The 20,885-nt window shown below is 52.8% G+C and overlaps 2 protein-coding genes across 5 annotated transcripts in view; one reads left to right on the top strand and one right to left on the bottom strand.

The window, feature by feature from the left end:
- Window positions 1-20,885, top strand: part of HIVEP3 (HIVEP zinc finger 3) — a 364,404-nt gene that overhangs the window by 233,368 nt on the left and 110,151 nt on the right. The gene's annotated exons all lie outside the window — the stretch shown is intronic.
- LOC139682276 (WAS/WASL-interacting protein family member 3-like) overlaps window positions 1-20,885 on the bottom strand; it is a 32,868-nt gene that overhangs the window by 5,718 nt on the left and 6,265 nt on the right. The gene's annotated exons all lie outside the window — the stretch shown is intronic.

Genomic DNA, 20,885 nt, shown 5'->3' with positions numbered 1-20,885 from the left:
ATTCCTCGGTTATTCTTTCCTGAGGAATCCTGGCATTCCTGGCTTGCCCCTGCCATAGGAAGCCTGGCATTCCTGACTTCCTCCGTGCCCTCTGCTCCCTGAGGTTCCCGCTGACTCTGTGCCCGCAGGAGCTCTGCCCTCACAACTCCTGCCCACGTTTGGCAGCACGTGTTGCCTGCAGAGAGTGTTTCAGCAGAGTGCCAGTTCTAAAGCACCTCAGAGCATGTGCTTTCCTGGCGAGGGGGGGTCAAACTTAGGGAAAAGCAAATTACCCTCTGGAAAGGAAAGCAATTGATTCAAAATACACATTCAAGCCCGTAGTCTGTGCCTTTAAAAAGGCTGCTTGTTGGGAGACCCTGATGGCTCTGCTGGGATCTGCGGGCAGCAGGACTGCTTGGGATGCAGGGAAGGGTTTGTTCTCTTTCCACTCTGCCTGTTGCACTCTCTGAATCCTTCCCTCCCACCTTGCCCTCATTAATCCAGAGCCTTTTCTCAGTGCTGCTCCCTCTCCCGGGCTCCCCCTTGCAGGACAGTTGGCATTGGTGCTCCTGCTGTGCCACCACTTGGATTCCACAGAAGGGCTTTCCCAGGCTTTGCCCACTCAGCTGGGAGCTCTGGGACTCCCTGGCATGGGGGCAGCAACCAGAGGGCACATTTTTATCTCGCCCAGCTCTAATTTGGTGCCTGCAGAAGGTGAACCTTCTAATGAGCATCAAAAGGTGCATTGTGTGGGGGAACTGAGGCTTGTTCACTCATTCAGAAAAATCTGGGGCAAAGTCAACGTGCCATAAATCTTCACATTGCCTTCTGTTCTCTGCCAAGGCCTGAGCTGAGCCCAAGCCCTTCTCCTGAGAAATCCAGGCTGTGGTACCTCCTGTAGTGCTGGGTTTTGTTCACTGCCCCCTTTCCAAGCTCTCTGAGCAGGGTGAGGGGAGGATTGTGCCACGCAGGGCTGGGTGACACGGGCACAGACATCCCCCAGTGTTTACTGGGTGGAAATCTTCTGAGAAGCTTTTTCCCTCAGAGGAACAGGAACTAACCCACTAAATACCTAGATGGTATTTTTGTAACTTTTTTTTTTTCCCAGTTGTATGGAAAATTGCAGTTCAGGGACACTTTCCTTCCTTCTGGGAACTGCTCAGCAGCTTCTAAGCAGGGATAACTAAGGGGAAAACATGAGATCAAGTTTTCCTGCCTTCCCCAAATGGATTTGCTGTAAGCTACTTGTTCCTTATTGCCTTGAGGCCACATTCCATCTCACCAAGTGGTAAGGTGGGACCAATTCAGAGCAGAACATCCTCAGTATTGGGGGAAACTTATTTTACATTGATGATATAAAAGTTTTTTTATGCTAATGGAGTTTTAAGCTTCAGCAGCTCCTCAGTCTCCAGGTCCTAAGTTGTCTTTTCCACTCCACTCATCCAGCCCTTCCCTTGTTCCTTCCTTGGCCTTTGGATGGTTTCCTGCTTGTTAAAGTGTTCTCCAGGCTTTGGGGTTTCAGTTATTTTGCTCTCCTTCTCCATTAGTCCTGCAGATTTTAGGCAGGAAGGAAAGGTATGTCAGAAATGGGTGAGATCCAGCTGAGTTCAGACACAGGATTTGGGTTTCTCCCCTGATGTTGCTCTCAGATGCATCAAACCCTGGGGGGGTTTGCTGAGCCCTCCTTTGGTGCTGCAGCTCAGAGGGGAAACCTCAGGAGGAGCCAAGAAAAGTGAGCCTGGCCCTTTTCCCAGCACACTTGGTTTCAAGTGTAGGAGTTCCTAAAGTCTTTCCTGCCACACTCCTGTGTCCGGATTGAAACCCAGCTCTGGGCTGGCTTGGATGGTCTCTCTTCTCTCATTCAAAAGGCACAAACCAGACACAACCACCAGTGCTGTAACCATCTAGTGTCACCTTTGATGAGAATTATGAGTAGATCTGGGTCTGAGGTGTTCATGGACTGGCCTTCTTCATCCTCAGGCAGGTGATTTCTCCTGATAGTCCCATCTCTCACCATGAACCACAAGCCAGGGGTGATGAAGGACTTGGGGCTGTGACCTGGTCCTGTTCCCACCTCAGGGTAGGGAATGGGCTTGGAATGAAAGGCCAACTAGGGAAGTGTGGACTGATGTGCTCCCCAAAAGTGCTGCAGTCAGAGAAGCCCCTGGGGAAGGTGCCTGGGTGGGTGTTATTTTAAATGCCAGTGGGGGACAGGCTGTGGAATTCTGAGGGTTTTCAGGAGCTTTCCAGGGGTTTGGGACTGGGCTTAGGTTTGGGCCTGGACTTGTGGCTGGTTCTTCTGCCCAGACTGCTGGGAGATACCCAGGGAAGGGACTGGAGGCTCTGCCATTCCCTGCTGGGCAGGGGGTGGCACCAGGACCCCAAGGGCTGAGGGAGTGCCCTGGGGTCAAAGCAGTGGCTTTGGCACTGCCAGGAATGTGGTGCAGAGTTTTCCATGAGGCATCACTGGCTCTTTAAATAGCTGCCCACGGGTTTCCTGTGCTCCCTCCTGCCCTTTATTCACTGTTTCTTGGGCTTGTTCCCTTCTGGGGAGATTTACTCAATAAATGAAAGCTGGAGAATTCAAGCTTTATAAATCCAAGCTATAGAAAACCTGAGGATGGGGCTAAAATGAGGTGAAGAGAAGTTAAAATAAAAACCTTTCAGAGTTCACACGGATGGAAACGTTTGGAAAACATGGTCCCTGTCCCCTGTGAAGCAAAAGCTGGGCTGGGTCAGCTGGGACTTGTGCCCTCGGGGGCACTTCAGCCAGCCCGGGATCAGCTGCAGAGGGACAAGCTCAGGGTTTGATTGGAGGTGGATTGAGCTGGTTGGGTGTGAGGAAGGATGGAAAGGGAATTCCTGTTCCTCAGGGAGATGCACTGGGGGTGCTCCTGGAGTGGCTCCTTGGAGAGCTGCTCACAGCAGTTCTTTGGATAGGTAAAAATAGCAAAGGGATTTCTTTACTCTGATTTGAGGTCTCTTGGCATCCCAGCTGGAGTTCTGGTCTGGACTGGGAGGTTTCTGGGCAGGCCAATGCTTTTTTTGTGTGTATCTGAACCCACTAAAAATGTGCTGTGTGTTTTAAAGAGGAAAATCAAGTTTTGGTTGTGTTTAAGAGAGAGATGCTCCATTCTGAAGATTTGACTTTGGAACAAAACAGTGCAGGGGAAGGTCAGGCCAGAACCAAGTGCAAAAAAATAGAGTTACAGATTATGAAGTTTTTCTGCCTTGGAAGGGCAGCTGAGCTGGGTGTTTAATCACCTCCCACAAACCTGCCCAGGGTGCTTAGGTATTTCCTTCAAGACTTTCTCAGGCTAAAATTAACAAACCCTGAAGAGCAGCCACTCTTCCCCACCATCTCACCACTCTGTTTACGTGAGAAAATTGGCTGGGACACAACAGTGTGGCCACTGTAGCCTGGAATAAGTGTGTGCTTCTTCTGGAAGTGAGGATCTCTGCTGGAAGTTCTCCTGCAAGAATTCCAAAGGCTTTCTGGCCAACGTCCCTCTGTGGAAAAGTGTGTGCCTCAGTTGCCACTTCTGTAAAATGGGGTTAAAAATATTCTCCCTCCCTCCCAGGGGCATTGCCACACTCCCTCCACTGCAGTTTGTAAAATACCACAGAGTTTTTTCCACCAGGGTGAAAAACACTAAATAAAAATAAATTGATGCTATTTTAAATAGTATTCTAAGTGCTCCATGGCTACAAATAGCTGTGAATCACAGAATATTCTATATTAGCACAGAATCCCAAACTGGTTTGGGACCTTAAAGCCCATCCAGTCCTACCCCTGCCATGGTCAGGGACACCTCCCACCAGCCCAGGGTGCTCCAAGCCCTGTCCAACCTGGCCTTGGACACTCCCAGGGATGGGGCAGCCACAGCTTCTCTGCCCAACCTGTGCCAGGGCCTGCCCACCCTCCCAGCCAGGAATTCCTTCCAAATAACACATCTATCCCTGCCCTCTTTTAGTTCAAAGCCATTCCCCTTGTCCTGTCCCTCCATCCCTTGTCCCCAGTCCCTCTCCAGCTCTCCTGGAGTCCCTTTAGGCCCTGGCAGGGGCTCTCAGGTGTCCCTGGAGCCTTCTCTTCTCCAGGTGACCCCCCCAGCTCTCCCAGCCTGATTAATTAGGGTGAGGATTCCCAGTCAGGGTTCAGGAGCCCTCTGGGCTGGAGCAGCTGTTGCTTTCCAGCACTGGTGGCCCAGAAGCCACTCAAACCCTGCTGAAATAGGGAAAAAAGATCCAAGAATCCCTGTGGATGTTCCTCATGGCACGTGAGCAGAGCTGGCACAGCACAGGCTGGAGCTGCACATCCCACATGTGGAGCATCCTCAGTGATGCCTGGGTGGTTAATGAGTTCACTGCTGTGGTTTGTAGCATTCCTAAGGTTAATCCCTGTTAATTCTGGAGTGTTTATTAAAGCCAAACCCTCCTGCTTTTGCAAAGCTGCTCTGAGTGGTGCTGTTTGAGGAACAGTGAAGTGGGGAGGGCTCAAACCTCTGCTGCCAAACTGGAGAGCCTTTCCTGACCCCGGGCAGGGCTGTGCTGTGCTGGAGAAAAAGCCCTGCACTGTTGGGCTTATTCTGCATCCTGCAGCTTTTAGGTCTTTAAAGAAGCTCAGGGAAAGTCCCAGCTGAGGTGTTGGTTGCCTCAGAGTCTCCGTGGACTGAAGCTGCTTTCTGATTCTCTCTGTAATTCATTGCTGTGGCCACGCTCTGCTGCCTTCCAGTTTTAATCTGGCACCCACCTGGGGGCTGTGCTGCAAAGTTAGAAAACACTTTGCTTTAGATTTGCATTCATCAGAATTGGGAATTGATCAGCAGACAGGAGATGGTACCCAAAAACATGAGACCAGCAGGGAAAATTTTTGAAGTAAACGGGTTGTGCTGGTTTAAAGGTGAACCAGCAGGGGAAATGAACTCACCACCAGAGAGATTATAAGTCAGAGCTAAAATTTAATAATAATATTACAATAAATACACTGACATAAAAGGGAAATTGCTTTCAACTCACAAACTCCAGCAGTATAACCCAGTGTCCTGGGGCACAAACCCAAGGGGGTTTGTTTGCCCTTGTGCTGAGACCCCTGTGGCTCCCCCAAGTCCAGAGCAAAAGGAAAAGAAAAACCTGTTGGTGCAGGCGAGGGCTGTGGTCTGGCTGAGAGTGGTGATCTCCTCCTGTCGAGGTCCTGCTGCTCCTCTGGATCCAATGAGAAGTTCCTGAGGTCTTCCCCACCACTTATGTACCCTCAGGGAGCCCCCAGTCCCTCCCCCTGGGCGGGGACTCACACAGTGGGTGATTAACTCTGGGAGCCAGGGGGTGTTGAACTGTTGATGGCCCATGAGCAGCTCCACCCCCTCAGGCTGGGTGTGAGGGTGCCAATGACTCCCTGGGCAGCTGCTGCCAATGGCCCATTGTCCTTGGGGCATGAATAGAGGGGGTGGAATACACAGCTTTGATCACCCCCACACAGGGTTAGCTGGTCCCTCCTGCTGAACTGGGACAGGGGTGTAAAGGCAGAAATGAAGGTTGGGAGTATAAAGAACAGAAATCCTCCTGTCTCATTTGTCCTGAACTGCAAATAATTCTCCCTTGGCAGCTGAGCTGTGTCTGACCTGGGAGACTTCTGGGTTTGGATGTGTCAGTTGTGTCCAGCACAAAACCTCTCACCAAAAATCTAAACTGGACATTGTTTAGGACTTTCTTTTTCTTTTGGAGCCAGTTTTTGCCCTCTTAGGTCTGAGTGATGCCTTCCAGAGGGGGCAGGAGGTGGTCATGCACACCAATAAATGCTAATCAAGGTGATTAACCTGGGCCTGGTTCATCCACAGAGGTGTGTTGGGTTCCTCCAAACAAGGCTCCGGGTCCTGAGGGCTCTGAAGGGACATGGGGACAGAGCTAAGAAGGAGAAGATGCTTGTGAGGGTCGTGGGGAGTAAAAAGCTGATGTTTAAAAACCCTCAAACCAGCTGATTGTGTTCTTTTGGTGAGAGCAATAGGCCAGTAGAGAGTTCAGAGCTGGTGAGGGCACTTGTTGCAGGAAATACTTTGGGAAGGGGTTTGCTGAAAGCTGCCTTGGTGTTTTGGTGAATAATGTGGACAGCCTGAGGTGTCAGCCCAGGCACAGCAGAGGTGTGGATGGCACTGCCACAGCCCAGAGCAGGGACTGGCAGCACTGCAGCACACACCTGGCATCACAGGCATGGAAACAGCTCTGCCCACCAGAGAGACCAAATAACTGAGAGGCTGAGGGGGCTCAGAGGGGCTCCAACACTCAGCACTTCTCCTTCCTGCAGCTGCACCATGTCCATGTCAGAACTGAAAGCTCCTTCCCTGGGGCAGCAGAGCCCCCTTGGAGTGGCCCTTCTGCCCCAGCTTGTTGGGTCAAACACTGTGAATATTGGATTTGTGTTCAGTTCTGGACCCCTCAGTTGAGGAAAGAGATTGAGGGGCTGGAGCGGGGCCAGAGAAGAGCAACGAGGCTGGAGAAGGGACTGGATGTGGCACTGAGTGTCCTCTGAAACACCTCCAGGGACAGAGAATCCAACATCTCTTGATCCAACCCCACTGTGATCACCAGCCCAGGGCACAGAGTGCCAGAGTGATCCCAGTGGGGTTGGATCAAGGGTTGATGATCTCCGAGGTCTCTTCCAACCCAAGTGAGAAGAGAAGAGCAACGAGGCTGGAGAAGGGAGTGGAGCACAAGTGCTGTGGGGAGAGGCTGAGGGAGCTGGGGGTGTTCAGCCTGGAGAAGAGGAGGCTCAGAGGTGACCTCAGCACTGTCTGGAACTGCCTGACGGGAAGTTCTGGCCAGCTGGGGGTTGATCTCTTCTCCCAGGCACTCAGCAATAGGACAAGGGGGCACGATGGGCTCAAGCTCTGCCAGGGGAAATTGAAGTTGGAGAGCAGAAAAAAATCCTTTGCAGAGAGAGTGCTCAGGGATTGGAATGGGCTGCCCAGAGAGGGGGTGGATTCCCCATCCCTGGAGGTTTTTCAGCTGAGCTTGGCCGTGGCACTGAGTGCCATGATCTGGTAAAGGGACTGGAGTTGGCCCAAGGGTTGGACTTGATGATCTCGGAGGTCTTTTCCAACCCAATCCATTCTATAATTCTAAGCTGCTTTGGAACGTGGCCATGGATTGTCTCCTGTTGGAGTGGCCCTTCTGCCCCAGCTTGCTGGGCCAAACTGTAAATATGGGATTTGGGAACCTGCTCTGGAACGTGGCCATGGGTTGTCTCTCCATGCAGGGCATGTGTGGGGAGCACCTGCCCATGTGCCATCACCAAAGTGCTGGAAAAGGGGTATTTGGGCACAATTTCCATCTCCATTTGCACTGGGGTGGGGCTGTCCCTGTGGGGAATTGTCCCCTGTGCCTGTGAGCCCCCTCACCCCCCATGGCTGTGGGAGAGAGGCAGTGAGTGCAGGGGATGGTTTCCATTGAACTGTGTTATTTCTGGCTCTGCTGCTTTTTCTGTAATCACTGTGGAAACTGTTGTGCTTGGGGGTTCATCAAGGCAACGCTGCAAGTTCTTCTGGGGAGAAACACATCCAGCAAGTGGCTGTGAGAGTGGTTTCATCAGGGCTCTCTCTAATTGGGAACAGTGTTTTCAGGAGGCTTATCCTGGCTGTGTTTCTGTTTCTGATGGAGGGGAGACACAGCTGGAGTGACAGGGCAGAGAAGAGCCCCCAGGAGGGTGGGGAAGGGGTGCTTTGGTGCTGGGACTCTGTGTGAGGGGGTTTCAGGGAAAGCACAGGACAATCATCCAGCTTTTATGCTGAAGGTTTCAGGGAAAACACAGGAAAATCACTCAGCTTTTATTCTGAAGAAGGAAAAGGTTTGAAGATGGGGGGAATGGGCTGGGCTCTGTCCTAGGGTGGTGTGGGAGGTTGGAGATGGATGTGATTTGTGGTGCCAGGGGCTCATGAGCTGCAGTAATGGGTGTCCTGCTGTGCCATGGCCTCAAATGGCTCTGCTGGAGTGGCCCCACCTGGCTGCACTGTGGATGAGGCTGGAGTTGGGATGATGATGGGATTTGGGGTGGCTGTGGGAGAGGGGACAGTCCCTGGACCCTCCAGGGTCCTGGAGGAGCCACCTCCAGCCAGGGTTCTGCTCTTGGGGTGCACCCTGACCCCTGGCACTTGGGGGGCATGAGGCACATCTGGTGTGCCAGCAGGGTCTGGGGGGCAAAGCAAAGGCTGTGCCTGCAGGGGATGGCACTTCCCATGCCAAGGCTCTGTTGTCCATGTGGGTGAGAACATTCCTCCTGCTGCTCTCCATCAGTGCTGGGCTGAGCCACCCCACTGCAGGGACACCCATGGGCTGTGCTTGGCCAAAAGGCACAGTATCCATGACAAATACCATGACATTTCTACATGGATAGGGTAAGACACTGTTCATAAATTGGGAAGAGACTTCCAGAGAATTATTAAAACTAATTTTGTAGGTGCAGCACAAAGCAGAGGAGTCCTGAGCACTTGGTTTTGTACAAACATTATTAACCCTCACTAAACTACAGTTTGAGCTGCTGGATTTCCCCAATTCCTCCTTGAATGTAGAAGTGAACCTAATATTTCTCCTTTGCTTGTGCTTCACATACTGGATGGGGGGGTCATTATTCCTTAGGAAGGAGCTGATCTGACCCAGGATTGTGCTGCTGGAGGGAACACAAGGACCCAACACACAATCACAGAGTGGGTCAGGTTGGAAGGGCCCACCGTGGGGTCACCTGGTCCATCCTCCCTGCCCAAGCAGGGCCATCCCAGAGCACCCTTCCCACCCTGGATGCCATCAGTGCCCTCTGCTGAGCAGCCTGAGCCTGGAGGATGCAACAAGCTCAGCAGCACATCCCCTGTGGGTTAAACCTCTCCTTCTGAGCACGTTCATTGTCCTTAAACTCTTATTTGTGATCAGAGTGTCAACATCACTTACTAGAAACTGCACTCTTGGAAGCTCTGCCTGCCTGGTCCCACCTGCAGGGGGTTCAGACAGCAGGAAAACTGGGAGAAGACAGTTCTCCTTGGAAGCTCTGCCTGCCTGGTTCCACCTGCAGGGGGTTCAGACAGCAGGAAAACTGGGAGAAGACAGTTCTCCTTGGAAGCTCTGCCTGCCTGGTCCCACCTGCAGGGGGTTCAGAAAGCAGGAAAACTGGGAGAACACAGTTCTCCTTGGAAGCTCTGCCTGCCTGGTCCCACCTGCAGGGGGTTCAGACAGCAGGAAAACTGGGAGAAGACAGTTCTCCTTGGAAGCTCTGCCTGCCTGGTCCCACCTGCAGGAGGTTCACCACGGCAGAAAAACTGGGAGAAGACAGTTCTCCTTGGAAGCTCTGCCTGCCTGGTCCCACCTGCAGGGGGTTCAGACAGCAGGAAAACTGGGAGGAGACAGTGAGTGGAAAGGGTTACCTGGCCTGGCTTTGCTTTCATGTGTGTGTTTTATTTGTGGTGCTTAAGAGGGCTCTTTTTCATCAGCATTTGTGGGGAGGCCGAGACAGGAAAGAGGAAAGGAGGTTTTTTGTCTCTGCTATACATATTTGATGTTTTGCATTTGAATAATTACCTTAATGAGTTACTCCAGCTGGCCTCTGGCTTTATTTGGGGGTCTCTGGGGGCACTCTGTTTGCTTAACACTCCCCAAGTCAGCCCAGCCCTCCCCCAGGGATGTGTTGCTATTGATTCCTGTGGCACCCAGTGCAGGCTCCGTGGCAGGGCTGGGCAGGAATTATGGTTCTTCCAGGACCACTTCTCCCTCCCTTGAAACAGAGACTCCCCTGATTACCAGGAGAGTGCAGAGTGAGATGGACACATTCCTACAATTTGATGACCTCAGCAATTAATTATTTATTGAGCTTTTAATTTTGCATCCATCATTCTCGCTCTGCCTGCCCTGACTTTGAGAGGAGCTGCACAGGGAGGTAAAGCATCCCCAGACACCTTTGGAGGGGAGGTCTGCAGGTCTGCTCAGAGCAGCTGAGCTGTGCCTGGGTTAACCCCTGAGGCTCCAGAGAGGAGCTGACACCTCCCTGGCTCCTTCAGGGCTTCAGAGCACCTCACCTTTCAGCCCCAAGAGCTGCTTCCCAGTGCTCTGAGCTGCAGGGCAGGGGATGCTGTGAATCCACCCTGGCCCTGGAGCTGGAGACACCATGAGCCTCTTTCTCCTCAGGCTGTGGACAGAGAGGAGTTGCAATTTTTCCTCTTAACATCTCCTATCATTTGTAGCTCAGCAGGAAAACTCTGCTTTCCTCAGCTCTTGTGCTCCAGGGCTTCCTGCTGGTCCCTGCAGGAAACAGGAGGGCAGTTTTCCTAAAAGCAAAGGCAGCTGAGGATGTTTTGTCTCACTTTTTGCCTTTTCTTCCCTGTTTTTTTGAAGGTTGAGGGTGGCCTGGTAGCAGGGCACTGATGTTTGGGATTATCTGGTGCTGTTGAGCATCAGTTTTCATGGATGGGACTGTTCCCTTCCTCAGCTGTGTCATTTTTCTCATGGATTCAGGATCACTGTACCTGTGTTCCAAAAGGAGACATCTTATGGGACCCTCATGGGATTTTCTTCTTCCCTTACAGCCACTTGTGGGACCTCAGCACATCTGATCATTCCCAGAACCTCTGGGATAGCTGGAATTGTCTGCAGCCCCCAGAGCTGCCCAGTCTCCTACACTTGTGCTTGTAGATCCTGGCTTTGAGAGAAGCCACACCAAAAAGGTGGAGGGCAGGAGAAAAGATGATTTTGTGCTCCCCCACTGAAACTCTGCAGGCTGGGGGTGCCTGAGCAGCCCCAGACCCTCTGCACCCACTGAAAAGCACCAATCAGGTACCTCTGCTGGTTTAAAGGTGAACTGGCAGGAGAAATGGACCCAGCTCAGGAAAGAGATTGTAAGTCAGAGTTGCAATTTAATAACAATATCACAATAAATGCAATGGCACAAAGAGAAATTGGGTTTAACCCCCAAGCCCAGCAGTCCAACCCAGCCCCCTGGGGCACAAACACAGGGGGGTTTGGTGGCCCCTGTGCTGAGCCCCACGTGGTTCCGCCGAGTCCAAAGGAAAAGGAAGGGACAAACCTGTTGGTGCAGATGATGGCACAGTCTGGGCCAGAGTGGTGGGCTCCTCCTGTCCAGGATCTGCTCCTCCTCTGGATCTGATGAGTGGAACCCCAGTCCCAAAACCCCCAAGATTGTCTCCCCTGAGGTTTGGGTGGGAGCCCCCAGTGCCTCCCCCAGGGCAGGGAGTTCCACCCTGGGGGATCTGACTCTGGCAGTCAGGGGGGATTTTGGAATGGTTGCTGGCCCATGGGCAGAGCTGAGCCCTCAGGTGGGTGTGGAGGTGCCAAGGACTCCCTGCAGGGCAGTTCTCCCAGCTCCTCTGCCAGGCTTCTTTCCCAGCCAGCTCCCAGCCTGAGGGCTCAGCTGTGCCCTGGGCAGCTGCTGCCAATGGGCCCTTGGGAACAGTTGCTGGGCAATGAATGGAGGGTTTGGAATGCACAGCTCTGGTCACCCACACACAGGGACAAACTGGGCCCACCTGCTGAACTGGGACAGTACCTCTGTCCCTCCAGCCCCCAATGCCTCCTACTGCTCTAAGGGAGCAACAACAGTCAGTCATTGTTTAGGGCAAAAACCTCTCAAATCTTGAAGGATTCTCCATTAGGTGTCCAGATCCTCCCACCAGGTTTGAACTGTTCCTGAAAAATCTCTGACATGGGAAATGAAATGGTGAATAAGGAGCTTCTTGTAGTGGAAGTGTTTTCCTCCCAGGCTGGACAGGTGAGCTGTGGAGTCCAGTTCTTCTGTCCTCTGCCCCTACAGGGACAGCCTGGGAGAGCTGGGGGGGTCACCTGGAAAAGAGAAGGCTCCAGGGACACCTGAGAGCCCCTTCCAGGGTCTGAAGGGGCTCCAGGAGAGCTGGAGAGGGACTGGGGACAAGGGATGGAGGGACAGGACAAGGGGAATGGCTTTAAACTAAAGGAGGGCAGGTTTTGATTACGTATTTGGCAGAAATTCTGGCTCTGAGGGTGGGCAGGCCCTGGCACAGGTTGGGCAGAGCAGCTGTGGCTGCCCCATCCCTGGGAGTGTCCAAGGCCAGGTTGGAGCACCCTGGGCTGTGGGGAGGTGTCCCTGCCCATGGCAGGGGGTGAGACTGGGTGGGCTTTGAGGTCCCTTCCAACCAAACCATTCCATGATTTTATGATGCTGCTGCTCCCTGATGAGTCCAAACAGAGCAGCACAATCCCCACCCTGGGCCCATCCCACAGGTGACCTCAGGCTGGTTCACATCCAGGTCAATGCCAGGAAGATCCCAGGGCTGCAACATCCCATCCCCAAACCTCTCACCACGCACTTGCTTTTCCTCTTGCAGAGCTCCAGTGTTTTATTGATGGACTGGGCTCATTTGCTCCAGAAGATTCACTTTCTTGTTCTGTTTGGTGCTGTGGGAGGAGCTGATGGGAATGGCCACAATCAAATTTTAATTAAATGCCAGGCAGGAATCTGCAGCGAGTAAATTGTGGTACCTGCAGTTTGCTGTTGACATCTGTTCCCAGACCCAGGGGGCCATTAGTGACTTTGAGAACCAGGAGAAAACACAGGTCCACTTACCTTGGTTTTCATCTTCCAGTGCAGGGCAGACCTATTGTGTTGAATATTTTATAGCAGTGCTTTGTTGCCATCCTTCCTGTGAGTCATTTTTCCACAAGAAACCTGTGCTTGCTCTGTTGTTTAACCCCTTTGGAGGGTTTGGAGGTGGAGGGTAAATCTGCTGCAGGAATGGCCTTTCCTGTGCTGAGTTTGTGCATTGCTGCTTTAATCCTGCCCATCTGCATGCCCAGGGCAGGCTGGATGTGCCCTGACACTGGCACAGACACCCCAAAACCCCTTGGAGGCCCAGGTTGGGAGCTCTGCCCCAGGCTGTGCTCTTGGGTTGGTTTTTCCCCATAGCTGAGTCCATGGAGCCCCAAACTGAGATGATTCTGTGACACTCTGCACCCTGGAAAGGGATGTGTCCAACCCAATGGTCCAGCCTTGAGATGCTCCAAGTGATGGGATGAGGGATCTCCTGATGTTCATCCCACTCTTCCCATTCCCTGTTTCCCCCATCCCAGCCAGGGGGATGTGCCTGTGCAGGAACCTTTGGGCTCTCACTTTTCTCTCTGCTTGCAGAGAGTTGAGTGCCCCTTGAAACATCTCCAGTGGCTTTGCTACGTGATACCTTGAGATCTTTGCAGATTTTAGTTTAAGAAAATGACTCACTAATTGTTTTGGGGCACTCCTTGTGTTTTCACTCCATTTCTGACAAAGAAACCTGGACCTGGGCACAATTCTGTGCTGTCTGACTGATCTGCAGCAGAGCTCATGGCTTTGAGGACAAAAATACACACCAGTTTCATTTAAATAACTGTAGTGGAAACTTTCTCTGGAAAGAAGACACCCCAAAAAGCCCCTGCAAGAACAAAGCCAGTTGCCTCACAGAATTGTTTCCTTTTGCTGCCTTGTTTTCCGTTTGCATCAGCCCTTTGTCTCCTCTGGGCTCTGCACTTGTGGTTCTTGGTGTGTCATCCAGCAAAAGTGCAGCACAACCTCTGTGCCCACAGGAGATTTGCAGCCTTTTTTTTTTTTTTCTTCTCTCTCTCTCTGTCTCATAAGGCAAAAAAAACCAAAACCCCAAACCCAACCCAGCTGCACTTTGTACAAATGGAGTGTGTGACGGGAGGGGGGGTTAAAAATTAGAATTAGTTTGGATGTTGTGCTCGGGGTTAGACCTTTGTGTTGTCCTCCAGGTGAGAGGGTTGGAAAAAGTGAGGAATTGGGATAGAAATTGTCAAAATGTGGGAGCTTCTGGGCCAGTGAGATGGAAATATTGGGGCATCTCAGGCCATGCCATGGGCAGATGTGCTGCCCTGTGCCAGGCTGGGGCACAGGGAGACAGAGAGAGCTTGGGGAGGGGGGTTTGGCACAGAATCAGGGAATGGTTTGGGTGGGAAGGGACTTAAAGCTCATCTCCTTCCCCCCCCTGCCATGGGCAGGGACACCTCCCACCAGCCCAGGGTGCTCCAACCTGGCCTTGGACACTCCCAGGGATGGGGCAGCCACAGCTTCTCTGCCCAACCTGTGCCAGGGCCTGCCCACCCTCACAGGGAAGGATTCCCTCCCAATATTCCATCTATCCCTGCCCTCTGGCAGTGGGAAGCCATTCCCCTTGTCCTGTCCCTCCATCCCTTGTCCCCAGTCCCTCTCCAGCTCTCCTGGAGCCCCTTCAGGCCCTGGAAGGGGCTCTCAGGTGTCTCTGGAGCCTTCTCTTCTCCAGGTGAGCCCCCAGCTCTCCCAGCCTGGCTCCAGCCCAGAGGGGCTCCAGCCCAGAGGGGCTCCAGCCCTCTAACTAAGTTAGTGGTCTCCTCTGGACTCATTCCAACAGATCATCATCTTGTGTTTATCAAGCTGTTAAAGCCTTAAACCCCCCAGAAGGTCCTGGGTCCAGCTTTGGACCTCAGGGCATGCTGGAGGTGTCACCTCTCCCCTTTGCTGCTGGTGGGGTGGGAAGGGTGGTGGGAGCTTTGTGGCTCCTCCCTCTTGGAGGGAACCTGCAGACTTGTATTTTGGGAGCTGGAAAGTGAAGTTTTTCATTTTTGACTGCTGGGAAGATCAAGCACAGATTTTTATCTTGATGAGCCATTAGGACAAACGTTTGGTCACATTTTTTGCAGAACTCTCTGCCTGTGTGACATTTTCTCCTCAGAGATGGGGGCCGGTGGCCAATGTTCTGCACAGACATTCTGGGGGATTTGAACACTCTTCTCTGTAACTGATGACATCCTGAAGTTCAGTCTTGAGAGCTGCTGGTTCAATCTCAGTTCACAGCCTCTCTCCACTTCCTTTAGTTCAGCTGAGTCCTTTTACTCTGCAGAAGTGTCAAAAACCTAAAGTGCCTCCCACTCCCCTGGGCCTGTCACTCTCTTTGCTCCTCTTAATGATGTCGAAAGGCAAAGGTCATCTTGAACAACTTCTATGACACCACTCTTAAGTAAAATAAACCCACTGAGCATCAGAAATGTGCCACATGAATCATCTTTCTGTTGGTGTGGCCGTGGGGAAGATGAATGAGCAGAACCTGCCACAGACACTGTCAGGACTGGAGCAGATTTCCCAGATTTCTTTTGAGAACACTGTTTGTTGTGTCCATTCAGAGCTTGGGAAGGGGGGGCTGCAGATCTCCTGAGGGTCTTCAAGTCAAGATGTCCTCAGAATTGTGATGCTGCAGGTCTGGGCTGCATCATCTGGGCAGGAGGAGCAGCTTGATGGATCCCTGCCAGGCTGGAGAGGTTGGAGCTGCCTGAAAGAGCCACTTCAGAGTATCACAGGGATTGTTTGGGTTGGAAGGGACCATAAAGATCATCCACTTCCACTCCTGCCATGGGCAGGGACACCTCCCACCAGACCAGGTGGCTCCAAGCCCTGTCCAACCTGGCCTTGGACACTCCCAGGGATGGGGCAGCCACAAATTCTTCTGTCCCCTCCAGGCAGGTGACTGATGGGGTTGCATCCCACCCTTTCATCCCATTTTTTTGCCTTGTTTTGAACTTGCAGCATGCTGAGCCAAAGCCCAGAAGATGAGAAAGGCAAGAATTTCTACTCTCCTCCTCCAAAAGGTGCCTGAAGTTCATAGTTTAAATGCCAGGGAGTGACCTCAGAATCACAGAATCAGTTGGGTTGGAAGAGACCTCCGAGATCATCAAGTCCAACCCTTGGGCCAACTCCAGTCCCTTTACCAGATCATGGCACTCAGTGCCACGGCCAAGCTCAGCTGAAAAACCTCCAGGGATGGGGAATCCACCCCCTCTCTGGGCAGCCCATTTCAATCCCTGAGCACTCTCTCTGCAAAGAATTTCTTCCTGCTCTCCAACTTCAATTTCCCCTGGCAGAGCTTGAGCCCATCGTGCCCCCTTGTCCTATTGCTGAGTGCCTGGGAGAAGAGACCAACCCCCACCTGGCCAGAACTTCCCTTCAGGCAGTTCCAGACAGTGCTGAGGTCACCTCTGAGCCTCCTCTTCTCCAGGCTGAACACCCCCAGATCCCTCAGCCTCTCCCCACAGCACTTGTGCTCCAGTCCCTTCTCCAGCCTCGTTGCTCTTCTCTTCTCACTTGGGTTGGAAGAGACCTCGGAGATCATCAACCCTTGATCCAACCCCACTGTGATCACCAGCCCAGGGCACAAAGTGCCCTGGGCTGGTGATCACAGTAGGGTTGGATCAAGAGATGTTGGATTCTCTGTCCCTGGAGGTGTTTCAGAGGACACTCAGTGCCACATCCAGTCCCTTCTCCAGCCTCATTGCTCTTCTCTGGCCCCGCTCCAGCCCCTCAATCTCTTTCCTCAACTGAGGGGCCCAGAACTGAACACAACACTCAAGGTGCTTAAGGAGCCTGCTAAGGTTTGAGGTGTACATTTGGAGCAGAATCCCTGGAAATTGCCTTCCCAGCTGCTCAGCACTGGTTTCAGAGCATCAGCGACTTCTGCATTTGTTTTTCCTTTTCCTACTTGCTTGTGGTTTGCAGCATCTTAAGCTTAAAGTGCATCTCCTTGACCTCAGGCCACATCTTCAGGCTCCTGCACAGCTCCTTGTTTCCTGCCTGGAAAACATCTGGTTCTGCTGGCTTTGGGAGAGAGGCATGGAAAGGAAAGGACCAGCTTGGGGAGACTGTCAGAGCTTGTCCAGCCCAAGGGTTTGGTGCTGGGCTGGGGCTGGTTCACCCAAAAGCAGCAGCTCTCTGTGGGTGAGCAGAGTTAGCCCAGCCCTGCAGTCTGGTCAGTCCTGCATTACGTGGCCTTTGCTTTAATTCCCTGCAAGATGACAAGGAAGTCCTAGTTAAGCATGATCTTAATCTTGGCACTGATATTAATTAATCCTGATTCATTGTTCGAAGACTAAGAGGCCAGGCAGGAAATGAGCAAAAATCATTACTGAGAAAAAGAAAAAAAATCTCTGATTTCACACTTGAGGGTGTGGGGAGCAAAGCTTTGAAGATGCTGCTCTTGCTGCAGTGTAATATATTCACTTTTTTTCCTGGTTATGGCTCCTGAAGTGCTCTTTTCCCTCACCCATAGAGGAATTGGATGCAATTAAGCTGAGGAGCAATGGCCCTTCCCAGCCCTTCCTGTCAGCAGAGTGAAAGAGCTCAGAAATGGTGGAATTGCAGGTTTTCTGTCTGAGTGGGTGAATATCCAGTGTGGAAACTCAGTTCCTCGGGGCTGCTGCCCCCTGAGAACCACAGGAACCTCCTGGGAGCCACAGCTCTGCTGGGACCTGTTCTCAGTCAGGACCTTCCATGGGCTCAGCTGCTTTTTTATTTCACAGAACACCAGAACGTGCTGAGCTGGAAGGGACTCCCAAGGACCACCCAGTCCAACCCTCAGCCCTGCACAGGAACATCCCCAAGAGTCACCCCCTGTGCCCCAGAGCATCATCCAAACCCTCCTGCAGCTCTGGCAGCCTTGGGGCCGTGCCCACTGCCCTGGGGAGCCTGGTCAGTGCCCACCACCCTCTGGGGGAAGAACCTTTCCCTGAGATCCCACCTGACCCTGCCGTGACACAGCTCCAGCCCTTCCCTGGGTGCTGCCCCTGCCCTGGCACAGCTCCAGCCCTTCCCTGGGTGCTGCCCCTGCCCTGGCACAGCTCCAGCCCTTCCCTGGGTGCTGCCCCTGCCCTGGCACAGCTCCAGCCATTCCCTGGGTGCTGTCCCTGCCCTGGCACAGCTCCAGCCATTCCCTGGGTGCTGTCCCTGGCACAGCTCCAGCCATTCCCTGGATGCTGTCCCTGCCCTGGCACAGCTCCAGCCCTTCCCTGGGTGCTGTCCCTGCCCTGGCACAGCTCCAGCCATTCCCTGGGTGCTGTCCCTGCCCTGGCACAGCTCCAGCCATTTCCTGGGTGCTGTCCCTGGTCCCCACAGAGCAGAGCTCAGTGCCTGCCCCTCCTCTGCCCCTCCCCAGGAAGTTGGAACTGCACTGAGGTCTCCCCTCAGTCTCCTCTTCTCCAGCTGAACACCCCAAGTGCCCTCAGTGCCCTCACACGCTGCCCCTCCAGGCCCTTCCCCATCTCTGTGCCCTCCTTTGGACACTCCCCAATGGCTTCAGCCCTTCCTTCCATTGTGTGCCCCCAAAGTGCCCCCCATGGCAGGTGAGGCTGCCCCATTTGTGTCCTGTGAGGCTCTTGGGGATGCCAAGAGGGAGGGATGGGCTGAACTCCTGGGGCAGCTCTGCAGGATCCCACCCTGGTGGGTGTGTTTCTGCCCTGCTCAGGGTCTCTGTGAAGGACAGTGGCCAAACCTCTCCCTGGGAGGCTCTTTGTGTGGTTTACAAAGTTCTTTACAACCCCAAAAAGGGATTTTTCATCTAAATGTCTTTGCAAGCTTTGATTCATTGAGAAAGGAGAGGCAGCAAAGCCTTCCCTGCCTGAAGAGGTGGCCCATGGTCATGAGCTGAGGTTGTGTCTTCCAGCACTGGGTGGAGAAGGTCACAGGAGCTGTCACCCTCCTCTGGCTTAGAGAGGGTGGTGGGAATTTCTGGGAATTCATCTCTGTGTCTGGGATATGAATTTTTACCTTGTGTTCAGCTGCTCTCCAGGGGTCACTGCCTGGAGGTGGCACCTTTGCAGCCACCCTGGGAGCAGCTTCCTCATCTCAGCTGCCTGAACTGCTCTTTTTTTTTATTTTTTTTCCCTTTTATTCTGATATTCTTTGTTCCAACCCCTCGAGGAGCAGATGCCTCCCAGTTAAGATTGATGCAGTTTATCAGTAGAGCTCTGTGTGCTGTTTCATAGGATGCTTCCAAACCTAGTTGGGGTAAAGGCTGGAGCTTCCCCCTCTCAGAGCCAGTGCCAAGGAAATCTGTGTGGGTGTTTATGCATCAGCAAGGCCAGTGTTGATTCCCACTGGAATTTCAGCTGCTCTTTGTGATCAGAGGTGCCCTGGAGAAGCCTCAGGAGCAAAGGAGTGAAGCAACAGTAATTCTGTGCAGCAGCCAGGGCAGCTTTCACTGGGAGCATCACTGGGAAGTGTTCTCTGGACTCTTTTTTTTTTAATGTATTTTTCTGTTAAAATGAAAATTCACTTCTGTTAAAAGCATCTGTAGTGCCTGTTCTGGCACTGCATTTTCCCAGGTTCTCCACAGCCAGGTGGCAGCAAGGGCTTGGTGATTAGGGAATCATGGAATGGGTTGGTTTGGAAGGGAACTTCATCTTGTTCCAGCCCTGGTGCCACTGCCAGGGACACCTTCCATGAGACCACGTTGCTCCATCCTGGCCTTGGACACTGCCAGGGATGGGGCAGCCACAGCTTCTCTGGGCACCCTGTGCCAGTGTTGGTGCTGGGGGGGCATCAGGGGCTTCAAATGAGCCTCAAGACCCTTGGTGAGGGTCTCAGCACATCCCAGAACCCACCAGTTCACTGGGGGTGCAGAGGGGACATTGGTGACAAGAGTGGCCCAGACTGTCCCCGTGCCCCAGGGTGAGCTGAGACCCCTTTGCCAGCCCAGCTGAGGGGCTGGTGCAGCCCCTGCTGCCCCTGCCAGACTGGCACTGTGCCTTGTGATACATCTATTTTTGCACTCCAGGAAAACTGCTGAAAATATTCACCTTCCCTGGTGAGGCATCAAAGCCCTGCCCTGGAGCCATCGACATTCTGGGCAGGGAATGAGGAATTAGAGCTCGGAGCACTTCCCTTGCAGTCACTCACCTGCTAATGAGGAGTTTGCCTGCTCTGTGGGAAGGCAGGTTTGGGCAAAAATAAACCTGTTTGGAGCTCCTGTTATGTGCTGTCACATGCAGGGCACCTGCAAATGTTGGAGTGAGAGCTCTGTGGAACAGAGTTTAATTTTCCACTAATTAGGGTCATTTTGGGGTTACACCCCTGGACAGGCTCCTGCCCCAGTGCTGCAGACCCTCTGTGTGACACTGGAATGTGTCTTGGACTCTTCAAGTCACTGTTTCTTCTCCACAACGTTGATATATTAATAGTTTTTCCCCCCTCCCAGCTCTGTGCAGACATCCCACAGCTGCCTGGAGGGGGTGGTGGATGGGCCATGGCCTCAGCTGGCATAATGTGTTAATTAATTAACAATTACATTGTACAAGTTTAGCTGGGCAGTCATTGGGATGCTTCCTGAGGTTTTTGTACCCTTTGAAACAAAGAAAAGAAGAGCTCAAGGTGAAGCCACCTCTCCTTCCCTCTTCCTGATGGGCTTGACTCCTCTGGTCCAGATGTTGAGGAACCCACAGCTGCCCTTGGCTTTCTCTCTCAGTGCTTTCCTTCCCTTGGTCAGGAAGCACTTCCCAGTGTCTAATCTGTGTTCCTTGGTGCAGTTGGAGGCTGGGTGTGCTGGTTTAAAGGTGAACCAGCAGGGGAAATGAACTCACCATGAGAGAGATTATAAGTCAGAGCTAAAATTTAGTAATAATATTACAATAAATGCACTGACACAAAAGGGAAATTGCTTTCAACTCACAAACCCCAGCAGTATAACCCAGTGTCCTGGGGCACAAACCCAAGGGGGTTTGTTTGCCCTTGTGCTGAGACCCCTGTGGTTCCCTCAAGTCCAGAGCAAAAGGAAATGAAAACCCTGTTGGTGCAGGTGAGGGCTGTGGTCTGGCTGAGAGTGGTGATCTCCTCCTGTCGAGGTCCTGCTGCTCCTCTGGATCCAAGGAGAAGTTCCTGAGGTCTTACCCACCACTTATGTACCCTCAGGGAGCCCCCAGTCCCTCCCCCTGGGCGGGGACTCACACAGTGGGTGATTAACTCTGGGAGCCAGGGGGTGTTGAACTGTTGATGGCCCATGAGCAGCTCCGCCCCCTCAGGCTGGGTGTGAAGGTGCCAATGACTCCCTGGGCAGCTGCTGCAAATGGCCCATTGTCCTTGGGGAATGAATAGAGGGGGT

This window comes from Pithys albifrons, chromosome 24, assembly GCF_047495875.1.
Source record: "Pithys albifrons albifrons isolate INPA30051 chromosome 24, PitAlb_v1, whole genome shotgun sequence".
NCBI classification, from domain to species: Eukaryota; Metazoa; Chordata; class Aves; order Passeriformes; family Thamnophilidae; genus Pithys; species Pithys albifrons.
Note: the sequence above shows the minus strand (reverse complement) of the source record. Positions and strands in the feature narration are given on the sequence as shown.